This window comes from Pleurodeles waltl, chromosome 1_2, assembly GCF_031143425.1.
Source record: "Pleurodeles waltl isolate 20211129_DDA chromosome 1_2, aPleWal1.hap1.20221129, whole genome shotgun sequence".
In the NCBI taxonomy this organism is placed as follows: Eukaryota; Metazoa; Chordata; class Amphibia; order Caudata; family Salamandridae; genus Pleurodeles; species Pleurodeles waltl.
The window spans coordinates 8,343,925-8,360,989 of record NC_090437.1 but is presented as its reverse complement, the minus strand read 5'-3'; positions in this window follow the sequence as shown (position 1 = coordinate 8,360,989).

Below are 17,065 nucleotides of genomic sequence, written 5' to 3'. Positions count from 1 at the left end.
GCCGGCGCTAGGCCTACCCACGCAAGTGAGGTATCATTTTTATCGGGAGACTTGGGGGAACGCTGGGCGGAAGGAAATTTGTAGCTCCTCTCAGATTCCAGAACTTTCTGCCACAAAAATGTGAGGAACATGTGTTTTTTAGCCAAATTTTGAGGTTTGCAAAGGATTCTGGGTAACAGAACCTGGTCCGAGCCCCGCAAGTCACCCCTCCTTGGATTCCCCTAGGTCTCTAGTTTTCAGAAATGCACAGGTTTGGTAGGTTTCCCTAGGTGCCGGCTGAGCTAGAGGCCAAAATCTACAGGTAGGCACTTCGCAAAAAACACCTCTGTTTTTTTCAAAATTTATGATGTGTCCACGTTGCGCTTTGGGGTGTTTCCTGACGCCGGCGCTAGGCCTACCCACGCAAGTGAGGTATCATTTTTATCGGGAGACTTGGGGGAACACTGGGTGGAAGGAAAATTGTAGCTCCTCTCAGATTCCAGAACTTTCTGCCACAGAAATCTGAGGGACATGTGTTTTTTAGCCAAATTTTGAGGTTTGCAAAGGATTCTGGGTAACAGAACCTGGTCCGAGCCCCGCAAGTCACCCCTCCTTGGATTCCCCTAGGTCTCTAGTTTTCAGAAATGCACAGGTTTGGTAGGTTTCCCTAGGTGCCGGCTGAGCTAGAGGCCAAAATCTACAGGTAGGCACTTCGCAAAAAACACCTCTGTTTTTTTCCAAAATTTAGGATGTGTCCACGTTGCGCTTTGGGGTGTTTCCTGTCGCCGGCGCTAGGCCTACCCACGCAAGTGAGGTATCATTTTTATCGGGATACTTGGGGGAACGCTGGGTGGAAGGAAATTTGTAGGTCCTCTCAGATTCCAGAACTTTCTGCCACAGAAATGTGAGGGACATGTGTTTTTTTAGCCAAATTTTGAGGTTTGCAAAGGATTCTGGGTAACAGAACCTGGTCCGAGCCCCGCAAGTCACCCCTCCTTGGATTCCCCTAGGTCTCTAGTTTTCAGAAATGCACAGGTTTGGTAGGTTTCCCTAGGTGCCGGCTGAGCTAGAGGCCAAAATCTACAGGGAGGCACTTCGCAAAAAACACCTCCGTTTTTTCCCAAAATTTAGGATGTGTCCACGTTGCGCTTTGGGGTGTTTCCTGTCGCCGGCGCTAGGCCTACCCACGCAAGTGAGGTATCATTTTTATCGGGAGACTTGGAGGAACGCGGGGTGGAAGGAAATTTGTAGCTCCTCTCAGATTCCAGAACTTTCTGCCACAAAAATGTGAGGAACATGTGTTTTTTTAGCCAAATTTTGAGGTTTGCAAAGGATTCTTGGTAACAGAACCTGGTCCGAGCCCCGCAAGTCACCCCTCCTTGGATTCCCCTAGGTCTCTAGTTTTCAGAAATGCACAGGTTTGGTAGGTTTCCCTAGGTGCCGGCTGAGCTAGAGGCCAAAATATACAGGTAGGCACTTCGCAAAAAACACCTCTGTTTTTTTCCAAAATTTAGGATGTGTCCACGTTGCGCTTTGGGGTGTTTCCTGTCGCCGGCGCTAGGCCTACCTGCGCAAGTGAGGTATCATTTTTATCGGGAGACTTGGGGGAACGCTGGGTGGAAGGAAATTTGTAGCTCCTCTCAGATTCCAGAACTTTCTGCCACAAAAATGTTAGGGACATGTGTTTTTTTAGGCAAATTTTGAGGTTTTCAAAGGATTCTGGGTAACAGAACCTGGTCCGAGCCCCGCAAGTCACCCCTCCTTGGATTCCCCTAGGTCTCTAGTTTTCAGAAATGCACAGGTTTGGTAGGTTTCCCTAGGTGCCGGCTGAGCTAGAGGCCAAAATCTACAGGTAGGCACTTCGCAAAAAACACCTCCGTTTTTTTTCCAAAATTTAGGATGTGTCCACGTTGCGCTTTGGGGTGTTTCCTGTCGCCGGCGCTAGGCCTACCCACACAAGTGAGGTATCATTTTTATCGGGAGACTTGGGGGAACATAGATTAGCAAAACAAGTGCTATTGCCCCTTGTCTTTCTCTACATTTTTTCCTTCCAAATATAGGAGAGTGTGTAAAAAAGACATCTATTTGAGAAATTCCCTATAATTCACATGCTTGTATGGTCACCCCGGAATTCAGAGATGTGCAAATAACCACTGCTCCTCAGCACCTTATCTTGTGCCCTTTTTGGAAATGCAAAGGTTTTCTTGATAGCAATTTTTTACTCTTTATATTTCAGCAAATGAATTGCTGTATACCCGGTATAGAATGAAAACGCACTGCAGGGTGCAGCTCATTTATTGGCTCTGGGTTCCTCGGGTTCTTGATGAACCTACAAGCCCTATATATCCACGCAACCAGAGGAGTCCAGCAGACGTAACGGTATATTGCTTTCCATAATCTGACATTGCAGGGAAAAGTTACAGAGTAAAACGTAGAGAAAAATTGATGTTTTTTTCACCTCAATTTCAATATTTTTCTTTTTCAGCTGTTATTTTCTGTAGGAAACCCTTGTAGGATCTACACAAATGACCCCTTGCTGAATTCAGAATTTTGTCTACTTTTCAGAAATGGTTAGGTTTTTGGGATCCAGCATTGGTTTCATGCCCATTCCTGTCACTGACTGGAAGGAGGCTGAAAGCACAAAAAATAGCAAAAATGGGGTATGCCCCAGTAAAATGCCAAAATTGTGTTGAAAAATTGGGTTTTCTGATTCAAGTCTGCCTGTTCCTGAAAGCTAGGAAGCTGCTGAGTTTAGCACTGCAAACCCTTTGTTGATGCCATTTTCAGGGGGAAATCCACAAGCCTTCTTCTGCAGCCACTTTTTCCAATTGTTTTGAAAAAAACGAAATTTTCACTGTATTTTGGCCAATTTCTTGGCCTCCTTCAAGGGAACCCACAAAGTCTGGGTACCTCTAGATTCCCTAGGATGTTGGAAAAAAAGGACGCAAATTTGGCTTGGTTAGCTTATGTGGACAAAAAGTTATGAGGGCCTAAGCGCGAACTGCCCCAAATAGGCAAAAAAAGGCCTGGCACAGGAGGGGGAAAAGGCCTGGCAGCGAAGGGGTTAAAGGATGTCTCATCACAATGCTCTCACACTGAGTGAGAGACAAACCAACCGTAGCCACAATTTTTAAGCAGCCAGGCAAAGCTGCGGTGACAGGATCCAATGTAGCTGAAAAATATGCTACAGGGCGATTTACGCCACTATGTACCTGTGTCAAAACCGAGAGTGCACAGCAATTACGTTCAGGACAAAACAGTAAAAAAGTCTGTGTATATGGCTTTGTAAAAATGGCTTTAGTGCTCTGCACAGACTCTCTCAGCTCATTAAAAGCTTCCATACAAGCTTCGTCAAAGGGAAAAGGGTCAGCGATGTATTTGTAGGTCAAGCTTTGTAATGGCTTGGTAATAACAGTAAAATTGCTAATCCATTGGCGACAGTAACTCACCATTCCCCAAAAAAAAACTGACATCTCTTTGAGTAACAGGACAGTTGATTTGTAAAATAACTGTAACTCTTTCTCTGGACACCTTCCTTGCTTCTTTCTCTTTCTGATGGCCTAAGTTTTTCACTTCATTCTGACATTACTGTAATTTTGCTGGGGACACTTTATGCCCATTTTCACACAAATGATTCAATAGTGCAATGGTATCCTGCTTGCATGCTTCCTGTGTCTTTGAAGCCACTAGTAAGTCATCAATGTACTGAACCAATGTTAATTGGAAAGGCATTTCCAATGATTCAAAATTATTTTTCAACACCTGATTAAATATAGATGAGGATTCTGAAAAGCCTTGCGGGACCCTACCCCAACAATACACATGATTGCAGAATTTAAAACAATAGAGAAACTGGCTATTCTCATGTATAGGTCCTGAGAAAAATGTTTGTGACACGTCCACCAATGCGAACCATTCTGCGTCACATGGAATTTGGAACGCAATCACTGCTGGATTGGGTACCACAGGACAACATTTGACCACAATATCATACGTTTTTTCTCAAATCCTGAACAATGCGAAATTTCCCACTTGGTTTTTGCAGACCCATAATAGGTGAATTACATAGGTTGCTCAGCATTTATTTCAAGACTCCCTGCCAAAATCTGCAATTACAGGAGTAAGTCCTTCAATTACACCTTGTGCCATGTGATATTGAGGAATCTTCAGAAAAACTGCATTTGGTTTCACTGTAATTTTGACTGGTTAAACTCCTTTGATCAGATCAATGTCTTTCCCAGAAAGATCCAAAACTTTTGAAATAACTGTATCTCGTAAATCAGTTGGCAGGTTCAATACTGTAAATGCAGGATAAAGAGTAATCAAGGAAAATTCTTCAATAATCAAATTATAATTTCCAATTGGTAAACAGGATTCCACATCATCACTGTTTGTTTGGCTGGCAATTCCATCATTTGTGCAAGTAATCAAACATCTTATTTTGCACAGCAAATCTCTTCCCAAAAGGCATACCGGACTTGAGTTGCAGACTATGAATCTGTGCATGCCTTCAAAATTACCAATTTTAACAGGAATCAGCTCAGTAGTTAGATTTGTCAAATGATGATTCACTGCTCTTACAACCTGTACTGTTTTCCCTGAAAGTGGCACATTAGGAACTTCTGCAGTTCTATCAGTAGACCATGTAGCTCCTGTGTCAACCAGGAAAGAAACATCATGACCCCTTACTGTTCCATTTACATAATGACCACTCTAATCCACCTCTGACAAGGCTGCTGACATACATTCATCTTCATCCGAACCCTCACTCCTAATTTAATCACTCAATTCATCTTCACTGGATAAAGGGAACTGCTGTATGCATGGTTGACTGTTTTGACTTAACCTTTGACCCATGTTCTGCTGAGGAACTACTATCTGTTGCTGTTCCACTGGAGCTTGAGGCACTTGCATTTTCTGTTGTGACATCATATACATTTGCTGTTGCATTTGGTGTTGTGGGTGGCCCATGCACCTACTGTTGGGAAATGTGTATTTGCTGCAGAATCTGCATTTGATTATTCATATTCTGGACATTTAAATTAGGATTCAGAATTCTCGGTCCTCTCAAATTTAGAAATTGATTATATTCATTCATCTGCACCTTCCTGTACCACCATTGGGCACTCCCGTTTCCAATGACCTCAACCCCCCACAAGCGTGACAAGGTAACATCATCTTCATTGTCTGCATATCACCTAAATTAATATTAATATTCAGATCAACACTTACACGATTTCCATTTTATTTCTAAAACCACCACAAACTCTATCTTTCGCCAGTCCCTGACTCTGAACCACTTGCATGTTTCCCTGTTGTTGTTGAATTTCCTGCATCCCTGATTGTGCTGCTCTAATCTGCATCACCATTGCCTTTTCTTTCAATCTTTTCTGCTTCATTTCAATCTTGTCACTACTGTATTTAGCAGACTGTAATACTTCATCAATCGGTTTTGCTTACCAGCAAATCAAATTACTCTTAAACATGTTACTAATTTCAGGTCTCAACCTTTTAACAAATCTGAACACAAAATGAATCATTTCTTTTGGCTCAATTGTTCCTGTACCACTGTAATGTTTGAATGCATGCAACAACCTTTCTTAATATGCATATATTGACTCCTATGCTTCTTGGGATGTCCTATCAATTTTCTGCTAATCAATATTTTGGGGTAAATTCTCATTTTCAGAAATTCAATCACTTTGTAATAGCTTTTCATTACTTCAGGAGATGGTGCATCTGTAACTGAATCTCATGGAGGTTCTCTTGTCCGCCAATCAACACTCCTTTTGTACTCAGTCCATAAATCACCTGGACCACTATTTCTGAGAGAGTATTCAAATACTCCCACAGACATTTTGCAAGTTTCACAAACCTATCTTTCTGCTGGTAGCATTCCACTGGTTTCTCACTCGGTCTCAGGTAATCATTTGTGAATGACAAAATGTCACCCCTGCTCCAAGGGACATAAACATAATCCCCTCCAGGAATTTCTCTCATTGGTAATATCTTTACTGTACTATCAGTCTGCGGTGGATAAAAAGAGTTCAAATTTGGAGACTTTTCTTCTGATCTCTTTTCTTTACCCATCTGCCTTGCCATTTATCTAATGTTCCCCATGTTTCAATACTTTGGATTAACTCTCTAATGTGAATTCTCCTTCCAGGATGCTCTCATATTCTCAATGTCTTTTGAATCAAATTCTAATCTGTAACTCCTTTTCAAGGGCTTTGATTTCTCAATATCCACTTCATATTTATCTGAATGTTCTGATAATTCTTGATGTGTCAATCCTGCTCTATTTGTGATATATTTACACATGAAGCATACCTCATCTTCATTATATAAGTCCATTCTATTTAATTCAAGGGTTCCTTCAATTATTTCACTTAATTCTAATTTTAGTCTTGATAGGTTCAGTATTATTTCCCCTTCACCAACTGTTATAAGTCCATTCTATTTAATCCACAGGTTCCTTCAATTATTTCACTTAATTCTGATTTTAGTCTTGATAGGTTCAGTATTATTTCCCCTTCACCAACTGTTATAAGTCCATTCTATTTAATCCACAGGTTCCTTCAATTATTTCACTTAATTCTGATTTTAGTCTTGATAGGTTCAGTATTATTTCCCCTTCACCAACTGTTGTCATTGCTGACAACTTACTTTCTCCAACCAATCTGTTAACTGCTGAGCTGTCAAGCCTTGTAAAGAAACATTATTATTTGCATTGGGCACGCATTGTGGAATTTTACATGGAGGACCCATTACTCTTTCAGGTGTCATCAGAATTGAATTTAAATCTGAATTTGACTTCTCCAAATTTTGAGAAATCCTGGAATAAGTTACACCTATAAGTGGACCTTTTTTGTAAAAAGTCAAATTCATTGGAGTCATATCTCTCGCAGTAGCATTGAATCTCTCCATTTCTGCCTTTGAATTAAAAAGATTCTGCACATTATTCTCATTATTTCTCTGGGCATACAATGGGACAACTGGAGCAATTGTAAGAGGAACTGTTAATGCTTCTGGGCTTGATGTAACATTCTGACTTCTTAAGTAAATTGCCCCAGAATTCTGACCTGTAAGTACTGAGGAACTTGTTTGCATTACTGTTACTGGAGTATACATTGGCATTGTCTGAGCTTAACTAACAACTTGCACAGGAGTCATTGAATTAGGTAAAGACTCCATCTGAACCATCATTGGTTTCTATCAAATCTGTGGAGTCACCAGTACTGTAAAACTCGGTACAGAACTCACAATAGGAATTGCAGAATAAACCACAGGTAGCTTAGCCAGAATCACATGAGTTTGAGTAACTGTAATAGCAGGAACATTAGTTGCAACCTGTACCTGGCTCTGTGTTACCACAACTTGGCCTACTACTAGTACCTGGACTTGCCTCTTGTGCTGCATATGGTGGGAGACTATTTCTCAATAATTGTGTTATACATTCATCATCATCTGAGTCAGTACAATAAGTCAGCGGTTTCTTAGTTTCATCTGACTACAATTCAGTTTCCTCAAGATCCTTATTCTTTTTCTTTGTCTTTGGTCTAACATTGTCCTCTTTTTCTTTCTCTTGTGTGATTGCAGGATTCATTCCAATACCTGTAAAGTTTTTGTTCTCCAAACTTTTTGCCTATTGTCCCATCTTGCTTCTAGCAATGTTTTCTCAGATTTTTTCATTCATCTCTCAAATTTAAATTTCTCTGTTTGTCTGGCCAATAATTACCAAATAGCTAAGGCTTCAAATTGTGCTGGTCTCAGAGGCGGCTTTAATTCATAAAATACTCTTCTCAAATTCTCTAATATTCTCATATTAAAACTTCCATGAGCAGGAAACGCTGAGCTCCCTTCCTTCTCTGTAATTTTGCACCATTGTATTAACCAAATAAATGGTGAAGGTCCTTTCTCATCAAATACAATGTATGCATGTGTACCTTCTGGCGGGGCAATTTCTCTTAACATGACTGGAATGAAAACATCTCCTCTTATCACACTCTTTAACGCTTTGAAAAATTTCATTTTCAACTCTAATTGACTTAAAACTATGAATTTACAAATTAATTACAAAACAGGAAGTAATCCAATCCTGAAATCTTTTTTTGCTCGCTACTCTTGACTAATAGTAAACAGCGATTGTCCACCAATCCATTTGGGGCTCCTTTTCACTGACCGGCCAATCCCAGCGCGGACCCAATTACATCACACTCACACACAGCGGCTGAGAAGGTCTCGCGAACGAGCCACAATTCAAACCTGATACACACAAAAACTAAATGCAAAATTATTGCAGCCACTAAAACAAAAATCAACAAACCAACTTGTCTGCTTGCGACAGGTAGGGGAATAATCACTTCGGAAGCCTTACGGAATTTTCTACTGTGGCTTTAAGCTCTGACAGCTACTCATCCAAAATTAGCTTTCTCTCATGTGCAAGTAAAATTCGACCTGCAAATTTTACCCTTGACTAATATCCGATCCTCCTTGTGCACTCAGGAATCGCCAGATACCGGTCAAACTAGCACTCCCTTAATACACATACTAAGAATACTATTTGTCAACCACACCCAATTGACCTAACACAGCAAACAAGTTACAACAACAATCAAGTGTCTCATACACTTGTACAATAATCCAGAGTCTTAGACCACACAGGGTCCATACATCAACAACCACGTGGGCAATATTTTGAGCACAAAGCATCACATTCATTTGAAGTAGAATTACTTCCCTACTCTCACCCTTTGGAGTTTGCATACTCCCTAATCAACTACATTGGAGTACGCAAACTCCCTGCTTCTCTCACACTTCACAACTCACCTGCGATTTACCAAAGCATTGCAAGCGCAAACCCTACTCAAAACTCAAACAATCACTGGGAACATACCATATTTCATCTAAACAAGCATTGGCAAAACCCAATTTCATCTAAACCAGCATTGCAAAACCAAATTCTCAATTCTCTCTTATTGATGTAAAATCATGAATACTATTGAGACAAAACCATCCTCTGCTACCAAGTTCTGTGGGTGTGTCAGACCTTATTTTATTTTATATTATTGGGACAAGGTGCTACAGATAAAGCAAAGCATCTATTACCCTCAGAGCTCGACTCAGACCTTTTGACTGAGACAGTGGTGTCAAATCATTCAATCAGACACTGTAAACCAATAAACATCAAGTATAACATCAAATAATCAATTGCAGTCAGTAATTTAAACACACCATGACCTATATGGCCATGAATCACCACACCATTTTAGTAAAGTTTAAACATTTATTGCCCTTTAAATTAACAATGCTAAGATCACGTAATTCATGCACAAGACCAAATGATAGAAGTACAAACACATCACAGGCTGTCCAAAACACCTGAAGAATCTCAATCTAACCGAGGCATTTAATATTAGACATTCAAAAGAATAATGCATAATAACAACAGAATCCAGTGTAGAATCGAAATGCCGTACATTTAGTTTGTGCTGCTGAATGAATCACAATTATTTAATATACATTCAAAATTAGATATTAGGTGAGGCGTCCCTAACCAACACTCATATTCAAAATACATGAGTGTGCTACATGCAAAAATAAAAATAAGAAAAATAAATAATTTAGAAAACATCTAAAAATGGTGCTAACCAAAATAAGTAGTTGGATTTTCTAAGGAAGAAAAACCTGCAAGAAAGACAAATGCACATTGGTTATACCTCTCCTAAATGGATCTGCAATCAGTAGAATCTTCTTCAGCAGAGTTCAGGAACATCATGTCTTCAGAGAGCAACATCAGGACATGAAGGGGAAACACTTCAATAAAGCTGGGCCTAATATAACTGAACTGTTGGAATCATAGGCAATGAGTTAAGCAACATCTGAACAGAACTGACAACAAACTCAGAAAATGAGGAACTAACTTACATCATCTAAAGCTTTGCTACATTAAAGTCCAAAAAGTTACAAACTAAGCTTTTATTGGACATGACTATGAGGTGGTTTAGGTTGCAGCCAATAAAACATAATTTTTGAATCAGATGTATCTCTTCACATTTTCTGCACCCATGATTGTTTTTTGCTGCCCCTCCTCTTTCGTCTCCAGACACCAGCTTCCATGATTAAATACATTTTAAATGCAATGTAAAAACATAACATGTGCTTCCTGTCAAAAGAACAAAATATGCACCATGAAGATATGACATTGAGCACTGAGGCTCATTGTTAAGTTAACAATTTTTCTATCAAGGAAATATACAACACCAGTAGTAGAAGCAGGACGGAAATTTCCACTGTGCAAGTCACACAGGATGTTTGAAAAAACATTTTTTTGCAAAGTCAACATTCTTTTAACCATCATGCCTTTGGAAAATCCTAAAACGTGAGGCCTTTTAACTAGTGCTAAAACATAGAAAATAAAACACTTCTTTTAAATTTAAACCATTAACCTTTTAGTACATATTAATAATCATCTTGTAAGTATATTTAATTATGATTAAATAAAATGTATTTTCATTAGTCCTTATTTAATTTCATTGTGGCTGACGCCAGAGTGATCATATTTCAAAGCGTTCCTTTTATTTTTCTAGCACACAGTTTTCAGTTAGTCCTTTTAATACATGTTATTTCACCTTACATTTTAGTGACAGATTTTATTAATTATGTTTACTCTCTAACAGCTGCATTCTGCAGCACACATAGAAAGAGGAAAATGCCTCTCAGGATTGTTTTTGTGAAGGAAGGTGCACAAGGAAATGACAGGAATGTGCTGTAGGGTGTTAAATACAGTGTATTCCTGCCCTTTCACTTTCACACAGCACAGCAAGATGGCTTGCTGTGTTGTGCTGTGTGAAAGTATGATAAATATGTCCCGAGATGTTTTACAGCCTGCTAATGGTGTTCTGCAGTATATCAGGTTTCACAGCAAGTTAACACACTCCAGCAAGCCCAAAGATAAAGCTATTTCCTCACTGGTTCCTAAGAGACTCACAATAGGTCTTACATATGGGAATAGTGAAGGTAGGAAGGGGCATCTCTCACCAATCCCACCATCGGGTTGTATCGAGGTCTCTCGCAGAACAACATCAAGGGTAACTTCCTGAACATTCCTCCAACCCATATGTATCATGCAAAATGTGTTACAAACGGAATGGGAGCTGCTTTCTGGCCACTCAGTATTTTGTTGGCCTTTGTGGGTGACTAGGGGTAGGGGAGAAATCAAAACTTAAATCCACATCCAACATACAGGATTACCTAAAGTCTATCTTTATGGCTGGCACTATGGTGTCATTGAGGACACTGGTGCTAATAAGATTGTCTTTCAATCAAAAGTAATAAATTAGTCAAGTATTAGTCTTGGAATCAAAGGTCATAATAGTTGGTCAGAGTCCAGGCAGGACACAGTATTTCCAAGGGAAGACCTCAGCATCACTTTCCTTCCAAGAAACTACGAATTAGATCTGGATCACTGGAGTCTTGATTAACAGACGAGAATAGGTCAGCACCAAAGCAAACTCTAATGAAGAGAAATCACCTTAGAGAATTCTCCTCCTGCACAGAAACGTGGACTTGCCCCAGGAAGGTATATTCAGAACCCAGATGCCATTGCTTCAGTTTAAGTTTTGGAATTTCAGGATTTGTTGTATAGCGTAACATTGAAAAGTATATCACAGTGCAGTCAGGTTATCTTGTTCTGTTGCACTAGACTACTTCAGCTTCATCCAAAGGACAGAAAGCTGGTTGGTTTACAGTTGTATTTAAGGATGATCAACTTCACCTTAAATATTTAGGTTTTGAAACTGGAGACAGGATGAAATCCTTAACCCTCAAAGCACACCTGAACTAGTTAATGTATCATTGTTTTCACAGGCGTCTGAATTACAATTTCACCGTAAAATTCAAATATATTATTTTTCACCCAATAAATGTTGTCAGATCCAACATGTAAAAATTTACCTGGTGAAAAAAGTCTAGTAAATAGCAGCACATTAAGTTTTTGGTGCACCAAACGCCAAAATCCACATATTGTGTTCAATTTTCCATGCAAAACATAGTTGCTGATATTTATCTTATAAATAACAATCTCCAAGGTATCAATAGCTATCAATTGCAAAAACTAACAATCCAATTATCAAAATCCCATAACATAGGCCTCAGAAATGAATATGACGAAGGAGAGACATTTATCTCCTCTCTGTTCACCCTGATTTATTGTACAAAAAGAGTGCAAGTCTAGAGGGAAGTCAAAGTGATCGATTTTTCAATTCTAGTGAAGAAGTACTCTGTTATCTGGGTAGGTAACAACAAAGAATTCCCCTAGACCTCCCACAAATTCTGAGAACACATTTGTCTTTGTGGATGCGTACAGTAGGCGTGTAATTCATTTGGAGAGCATGGAAGCCACTGTGACAGTATACCATCCATGGCCCACTCAAAGTTTTTAAGGATTCCACACATGGTCAGACGTGCTAGCCTGTGAAGTAACAAGGCCCAACTAAATCACATTCTGAGAAGTAAACTTCAGGTGAGCCAAGATTTATAACAATAATATAATGACCAAAAAGCTATTCTTACTGTCTACCAGGAAGAGAAAGATGTACTCATCATGAAGCTTGAGAGTTTTCAGGCGCTTTCAAAAAATGAGGGCTAATTAAGCTGATTTGACTAGTGGCTGGTAACCTCACTATGGTGTACAACATGAACAGGTGCAGCCATACCACAGCACACTATTGATGTTTATTATTGTCATGATCAGAGAAAAAGACACAGACAGTGATCACCCTGAATTGCAAAGGAGGAGAAGACTATCCAGTTCTTGAGTTCTGATCCCAGTACAATGTTCCAGAGAAGCGTTGATTAAATTCTCAGTCCTGTTTTCTCTGACTACCCTTGTACAGATAAAGCCTAGAAAATAGGAATTGGATTACTGTGATGTACACCACCTGAGGTCCGACTCTATTTTAAGTCTGCCTGACTCTACCTTAGATATTGCAGTTTACTGCTGTTAGCGGATCTGGTTTTACAACACATTCCAGTGGTGGAATGGAAGCTGCTGCATTGTGTTACATGTCTTTACAAAGTCACACAAGGAGGCACAAATAGCCCCTTGCATGCCTTTATAAAACTCATTTAAGGACTTGCTTTGCCTTGTATTGGTGTAGCTACTAGTGATGTAGCAGGTGCAATGTACCACAACCCAGAGATGAGAGGGGGCCCAACCAGACAGCCCCTTGAGCTCTGTGAGGGCACTTAAATAATCATACTGGAGTTTCAAAGATGACTGAGGATTAAATATGACTTTACATTTTTTTATCTTGTCACATTTGGTGCGTGTTCAAAGGAGGAGATCAAATGCCAGTCCAGACTGCAGACAAATTACTGCTTATTCTTTTAAAATGGAGATTTGTATTTACATTTTTTTAAAACCTTTATTTTTCGCAAATATATTGTTTTCAAAGAAATACAAAATTCAGTGCCTATTACCAAGTTTAGTTGCCACACTACACATCCAATTTTTCAGACAATGAGAGCCAATACAGGGTAAATAGTATTACGTATACCAAGTCCATGAGTTAACATGAATGAGCATTTCCCAGCTACTTGCTTGGCAGCCAGAACTCTCCTACTCATAGACTGCACATTCTACTTTCCATGCTCTCCCAGTGTAGCATATAGAAGTAGGATTTAGGGTGTTAGGGCTAAAAGAATGTTGAAAATGTTCATTTTATTTTCGTTATTCACAATGTGCCTATTTGCTATTTTTATGATATTCTGTATGTTTTTTTTAGATGTGCAGAGTAACATTCTTGCCCTTTTGAAATAGATGCTCTTAGTTAAAAGTGTCTATACTTCTTAGTGCCATTTGTGTGGGATATTGTAAAGAGCAAAATAGGTATGTTTCCAGTACCACGGTGCACCAAATCCTGGTTTAGGGATTGTTAGTGACTCTGCATACCCTCAAGCCTCCTGGTCTCCCTGGTCTGAATCAGTGTCTGAGTCACTATGTTCATTGAGACTGTCCAACATCAACCTCCAGGCCACCAGATCATCAGCAGCTTTTTTGTCAGTGGAGGAAAGATGCAGGTGTTGTTCCTCCATCACCCCCACTCAAGTGTAATCCACATGACCTCACTCAGAACCTAGGAACCCATCCAACTAATGGTCACTCTACATTTGTCCAGGAGCAGTGCCAACTGAAGGACCTTGTACAATATCTTGCATCCCTTGGGTTTCGCTACTATTCCCAGCAGGCAAGCGTCATGTGTATGGGGGGTGGTGATGCCCAGGGTCCCCTCAGTTCTAGGTACCACCTCCCTCCAGAAGTCATGTACCCCAGTGCACTGCCACACTAGATGTAGAAACGTGGCACTCTCCTCTCCACAGCGCATACACTTTGCTGCCCTGTTGAGATCTATACTATTTAACCAGAATGGTGTCACATAAGTGCAGTGTAAATAATTGAAGTATAGTAATTTAAAACTGGTATTGCAGGAACCCACTCTTACCAGGCCACATGCACAGCCCCAGTGTGAACCTGGAAAGGGTTCCCCGCAGTCTGTCTCCCAAGCTGCCTTCGCTTTTTGTGAGCCCTTTGTCATGTCTCCTTGAAGAGTCTTGTGGAAGAGTGCAATGAGCCATCTACCCTCTCCCTATCTAATCGACCCACTCAATGTCTGAAATGGCGATGGTGGTGCTGGATGTGTGCTCCATATCTCCTTTGACTTGTTTTCTAGTTTGGAGCATTGTAGGAAGTGACTTGCCCTACAATGAATGTGCCCTGCGCTTCATGGAAAGTGAGAAAGACCTCACCCAGGTACGGTTCGCCTGTTAAGAGGCATCCCTCCTCCCTCGATCTTGCCATGGATGTTTCAAGATCGATAGATCGAAAGTGTTTGAGACCCCCATGTGCGACTTCCTGTCAAAGGGGGCCATATGCAGTACCTTCTTTAACACTGTCTCCCATATCTGTGCTGTGTGTCTCACTACATAGGGGACTGGGACATCGGATCGGCCCCCCTCATTAGAAAGTGTGGTAGCATGTTGTCCCGGTCATGCCTTGAAGGACCCTTTTTACCAAGTTGTCGGTCTCCGTCAGCCACCGAGCTGCATACTGCAGGTGCATCACAAAATAATAGAGTTGTATGGCTGGGAGGGCCAAACCCTCCTCCTCCATGTCCCTCTTCAGAACCGACAAGGCCACCCTACTGTGCCTTCCCGCCCACACTAGTGGGATCAATAAGCTGTTCAGCTTTTGAAATATATTTTCTCCAAGGGGAAACAGTGTATTCTGGACCAGATACAAGCATCTCAGTAGAAAGACCATTTTGGCAATAGCCACTGTACCCATCACCGATATGGGCAACGTATTCCAGAACATAATTGATCTAGCCAGACCCGCAACACTGAATCCACGTTCAGGCACTGATGTTCATGACCATAATTCCTCGATATCGGAAGCTCTCCCTTTCCCACCTGAGCCAAGGTTGGGCAACCATTCGAGAGGCCTCAATGCCAGTCTCCCCACTGCGAACAATAGAGTTTTCCTGATATTAACTCACAGGCCAAAGACCCAACCAAATTCCTCCACATGTCTCCTCAATAAAGGTACCACCTCTACAGGTGAGTGGACAAACATTAATGCATCCTGTGCATATAATGAGATAATGTGAGTCTACTCTCCCACCCGTATATCCCAGGGTTCCAGACCCTTATGCAGTAAAATTGCTATAGTCGCAAGCTACAAGGCAAACAGGAGTGGTGAGAGGGGACATTCCTGTTGGGTGCCCCTCTCCATAGTCCAAGCCTCCGAGACTTACCCTCCCACACTGGCACGGGTTACAGGGTTTGACATTTGTGTTTATTTAGTTTTGTTTAATGCAGTGAGAGAATTTTGAAAGGTGAACTGTGTGAACATTTTACTGGTGTGAAAGGAAATGTTGTATGCTGTTGTTTTCTTCTGACACACAACGTTTAAATACCTACAAATAAACGGTACAAATATTTCAAACTAGATGAACAGGAAAGCTAAAATGAAGCATTTTTTCTAATAATAAAGTGTGATAAAATCAAAGATTTTAATGGGGTAAAACAAATTATGATACTTTGCTTGGGAAATCCTAAATGACAAATATTTACTGAAACCAAATTTCTGCACATTATTGTTTGTATTCTATGTAGTTTTATCAGTAAAATTATATGTTATTTCAATGGAAAATGTGATGCCTGTAGATTTGAGTGGCTCCACACCATGCTTTAGTCATATATGTATAACAATGTGATCCTAAATGTAACATCAGCTACATACTACACCCTTACCACCCTCTTCTGAATGGACTTGGCTCATTTGTGACTTTTGTTCATTGTGTCTTGGACTTTTCAGAATCCCTATGACTTTAGTGATGTAACATTGATGGTAGCACCACCAGTTGAAAAATGGTTCCAACATCACTGCCTCCTAAGGCCACAGGGGCTCTTACAGCTCTGGGACCCTGCTGTCAGCTCCGTCTGATTTCCTCACCTGCAGGAGTCAGACTCCGAGCAGCAGAATCTACTGAAGCACCAGTGGGGGTACTGCAAAGGACTAATTGTACCCACAATGAATGGCCAACCAGTGCGCATGCTCACTTTTGTAAATGCAGAGTGGCTGCCTAACAGCAGGAGAGGTCAAAGAAGATGTTATGCCCATGCTACTGTGTGGTTTATGAAGACAAGACAGTCTCAACAATCACTGCATTCAGCATGACTGCTTGAGGGCAGACTATGACAGTTAGTAAAATAATATAAACTTACTTAGAACGCAGTGCTGGAACTGGGAAAATTAATGATCTGAGTGTTATTTGTTTCTGTTTACATTAACAAAATTCACAGGTAACTTTAAACAACTCTTGGGGGTCACTAATGCACAATTCTTCCTTATTAAAAAAAAGAAGTAGGAATAGGTATCCCTTGAAACCAGCCGGAATCTTAGAAAATAAGATGTTGCTTCACTATATTAGAGGTTGGTAAGCCAATAAATTGGAGAGCTGAGTTAAGGGTCTGCCTTGGTTCTAAAGGCTCATCACAAGCTGGGCTATGGGAGCATTTGGCG